This window comes from Schistocerca cancellata, unplaced genomic scaffold (genome assembly GCF_023864275.1).
Source record: "Schistocerca cancellata isolate TAMUIC-IGC-003103 unplaced genomic scaffold, iqSchCanc2.1 HiC_scaffold_865, whole genome shotgun sequence".
NCBI classification, from domain to species: domain Eukaryota; kingdom Metazoa; phylum Arthropoda; class Insecta; order Orthoptera; family Acrididae; genus Schistocerca; species Schistocerca cancellata.
In genome coordinates, this window is record NW_026046875.1 from 42,501 (window position 1) to 46,530 (window position 4,030).

The following is a 4,030-nucleotide window of genomic DNA, read 5'->3' on the forward strand; positions in this document are numbered from 1 at the left end:
CATGCACACAGTATTCAGGCGGGCTTGCCTGCTTTAAGCACTCTAATTTGTTCAAAGTAAACGTGCCGGCCCACCCAGACACTCAATAAAGAGCACCTTGGTAGGATTTCAACGGGGTCCGCCTCGGGACGCACGAACACGCACGAGGCGGTCGCACGCCTTCGGCTCGCCCCACCGGCAGGACGTCCCACGATACATGCCAGTTAAACACCGACGGGCGGTGAACCAACAGCGTGGGACACAAATCCAACTACGAGCTTTTTAACCGCAACAACTTTAATATACGCTATTGGAGCTGGAATTACCGCGGCTGCTGGCACCAGACTTGCCCTCCAATAGATACTCGTTAAAGGATTTAAAGTGTACTCATTCCGATTACGGGGCCTCGGATGAGTCCCGTATCGTTATTTTTCGTCACTACCTCCCCGTGCCGGGAGTGGGTAATTTGCGCGCCTGCTGCCTTCCTTGGATGTGGTAGCCGTTTCTCAGGCTCCCTCTCCGGAATCGAACCCTGATTCCCCGTTACCCGTTACAACCATGGTAGGCGCAGAACCTACCATCGACAGTTGATAAGGCAGACATTTGAAAGATGCGTCGCCGGTACGAGGACCGTGCGATCAGCCCAAAGTTATTCAGAGTCACCAAGGCAAACGGACCGGACGAGCCGACCGATTGGTTTTGATCTAATAAAAGCGTCCCTTCCATCTCTGGTCGGGACTCTGTTTGCATGTATTAGCTCTAGAATTACCACAGTTATCCAAGTAACGTGGGTACGATCTAAGGAACCATAACTGATTTAATGAGCCATTCGCGGTTTCACCTTAATGCGGCTTGTACTGAGACATGCATGGCTTAATCTTTGAGACAAGCATATGACTACTGGCAGGATCAACCAGGGAGCTGCGTCAACTAGAGCTGAGCAGCCGGCCGCCCGGGAGTGTGTCCCAGGGGCCCGCGCGAACACGCAAGCGTCCGCTCAATTATTCTGCAAACAGGAGGAGGCTGAGCTCCCCTGCACAATACACCTCGAAACCCTCTCAGGTCCCGGCGGCGCGCAGCGCCGTCCTAAGTACTTGGTCGGGTTCGAGAGAGGCGCAATCGCCCGGAGTTAGGCGAGTAGACGCTTTAGGTGCGACCACCCGTGCTCCCAACTGAGCTTGCCGCTGCCGACAGAGGCCCGGGAGCGTGCTGTCGTGGCATTGCCGGCGGGAGACAACACGCGCCACCTACGGTGACCGGCAGCTCCAACGCCAGCGCCACAGAAGGGCAAAGGCCCCACGTGGGTGCCGAAGCGAACTCTCCCAGCACAGCGCACGTGCCAACACGTCTGCACAACTGCGATACAAACCACCAGCGAGAACCGCTGGGGCGACCGAGCAGCAGACGGCGTCGCGGCGCCGAGTGCCGGGCGGCGGCGCATCCTCAACGCACACAGTCCTCAGTCGGACCAGCACACTGCAGATGTCCACCGCGCTTCGCACCGGGCCCGCGAGGACCCACTTTGGCCGCCCGGCGCCGCGCGCAGGGTGCCCCGGCGCGCAGCTGCGCCGCCTGCCGCGTCCGTCGGCCGGCGCGCCTGCCACTGGGCGCCCCCACCAGCCGGCTGTAGCGCGTGCGCCCACGCACCGCGCGGCCAGCACGCCGGGCGGCCCCCCCCTCACCGGCCGGGGACGGTCCCACCCAGCCACCGCGCGCGTATCGCTTCACACACAGATTTGCCCTTACTGATTTACCTCCAGCAACAACAACCGCACCACAATGGGTTTACCAGTTGTTCATTTGCGTTGCGTCACGTCACCAGCAAACGTAGACGTCCATCCCAGTTTGCAAATGCAACGATTATTGCATACCTGTCTGTTAGGTGTCACGACACACTACGTCTGCCCACATACACGCAACAAAATGTGCACGACTAGAGAACACGTGGGAGGTGGCCCCCTACGTATGCGATGTCCATTACGAGACCGACTGTCAACCAGCATCTGTACCATGTCGCAGATGTGGAACGCGGTGCACCATGCTATCACACTGTGTGAGAAGAGACGACTACGTTTGAATACACGCGCCACTACATCAACAGACGGCTCATGCTGATCGCCATCCAGGGCGTCCGTTACTCCCACACGTCTCTATGGCGTACCACACTGCAATGTAGCTGTTATGGGGAGACGGCACGTGGCTGAGTGCACAACATTTGGACCGTATGGTTCGCTGTTGTTGGGCGCAGTCGTACGGTCACACATGTGCCACAGCGTATCATTCAGTACATACGGACCTATGTGCAGTACAATGTGAGGATTAAGCTTACGATATCAGCGGACAGTGGACACAGGCCGTACCACGACGTAGACTGAGCGCTTCGACATGCGAATGCCAGTGAACAGCTGCGAAGGGCATTGAACACGCAAGCACCTGAACGACCAGCGTGCGAAGGCAGGGTGGAGGGGGGGGGGCGATGTACATCCTGCAGTTGTCCACATTACAGTGTACAGCGGGAGCATGTAAAAAGTAAGCAACACTTGCGAAGTGTTTCAACATGAAACGACACACAAGAGGTGGGCGGTGCGAGTAGCGAACTATATTCAGAGGGTTGTGGTTAGACAACACTAGATTAATGTAACGTGTCATATGCCAATTACAGAGCAGGTTAAGGCACAACGTGGGTTAGGTTAAGGCACAACGTGGGTTAGGTTAAGGCACAACGTGGGTTAGGTTAAGGCACAACGTGGGTTAGGTTAAGGCACAACGTGGGTTAGGTTAAGGCACAACGTGGGTTAGGTTAAGGCACAACGTGGGTTAGGTTAAGGCACAACGTGGGTTAGGTTAAGGCACAACGTGGGTTAGGTTAAGGCACAACGTGGGTTAGGTTAAGGCACAACGTGGGTTAGGTTAAGGCACAACGTGGGTTAGGTTAAGGCACAACGTGGGTTAGGTTAAGGCACAACGTGGGTTAGGTTAAGGCACAACGTGGGTTACGTTAAGGCACAACGTGGGTTACGTTAAGGCACAACGTGGGTTACGGTTAAGGCACAACGTGGGTTACGTTAAGGCACAACGTGGGTTACGTTAAGGCACAACGTGGGTTACGTTAAGGCACAACGTGGGTTACGTTAAGGCACAACGTGGGTTACGTTAAGGCACAACGTGGGTTACGTTAAGGCACAACGTGGGTTACGTTAAGGCACAACGTGGGTTACGTTAAGGCACAACGTGGGTTACGTTAAGGCACAACGTGGGTTACGTTAAGGCACAACGTGGGTTACGTTAAGGCACAACGTGGGTTACGTTAAGGGCACAACGTGGGTTACGTTAAGGCACAACGTGGGTTAGGTTAAGGCACAACGTGGGTTAGGTTAAGACACAAATTGCGTTACAAATTGCGTTACATTGCGGTACAAATTGCGTTACATTGCGGTACAAATTGCGTTACATTGCGGTACAAATTGCGTTACAAATTTGGTTAGGTTAAGGTGCAAAATGGGTTGGATTACAGTACACAACATGGTAAGAGATAGTGTGTTTGGGGGGGGGGGGGGGGGGGGCAGGTTCGTTGGTAGTGATCATTGTAAGTGAATGTCTGAGGCAGCGTCAGTATGTCACAGCAGTTCTGTCTCGTCAGGATGCGCTTTTCGCTCGTGACTGGAGGCGCGCCGCGTCTGTGGTTGCGGCAAGGGAGTGGCAGACCTGTGTGATTCATTCCTGCCATTGTTTCTGTGCCGTAACAGGAGGCAGTGTGGTGGTGTTGGGTGCACCCCTGTGTAGGACATGTGTGGGGTGTTGGTGGCTTATCTGAGCAATTGTGGATGTTGGACGGGTGGGATATTCTATTTTATAATTGGACCCCCTGGTGTGGTTATCATAGTGTGGATGGTGTACTGTGGCGGAGAGGATGCACCGGACGTTGGTCCATGCTGGTGCTTACATATCGTATCTGTGTCTGTTACAGGCAGAGAGTAATGTGTGATGGAGTGTCTCGCTGAGGTGTGGTTCATATTGTGTGCACAGACTTACAGCATGTATAGGGACAGCG

The 4,030-nt window shown here is 54.8% G+C and overlaps 1 non-coding gene across 1 annotated transcript in view; it reads right to left on the reverse strand.

Moving 5' to 3' along the window:
* The window catches only part of LOC126147476 (small subunit ribosomal RNA), a 1,909-nt gene extending 1,010 nt beyond the window's left edge, over positions 1-899 (reverse strand). The window contains exon 1 of the ribosomal RNA XR_007530319.1: positions 1-899. This exon is cut by the window's left edge and continues 1,010 nt beyond it. This is a non-coding gene — a ribosomal RNA (small subunit ribosomal RNA).
* Between the last annotated feature and the right edge of the window lie 3,131 nt (positions 900-4,030).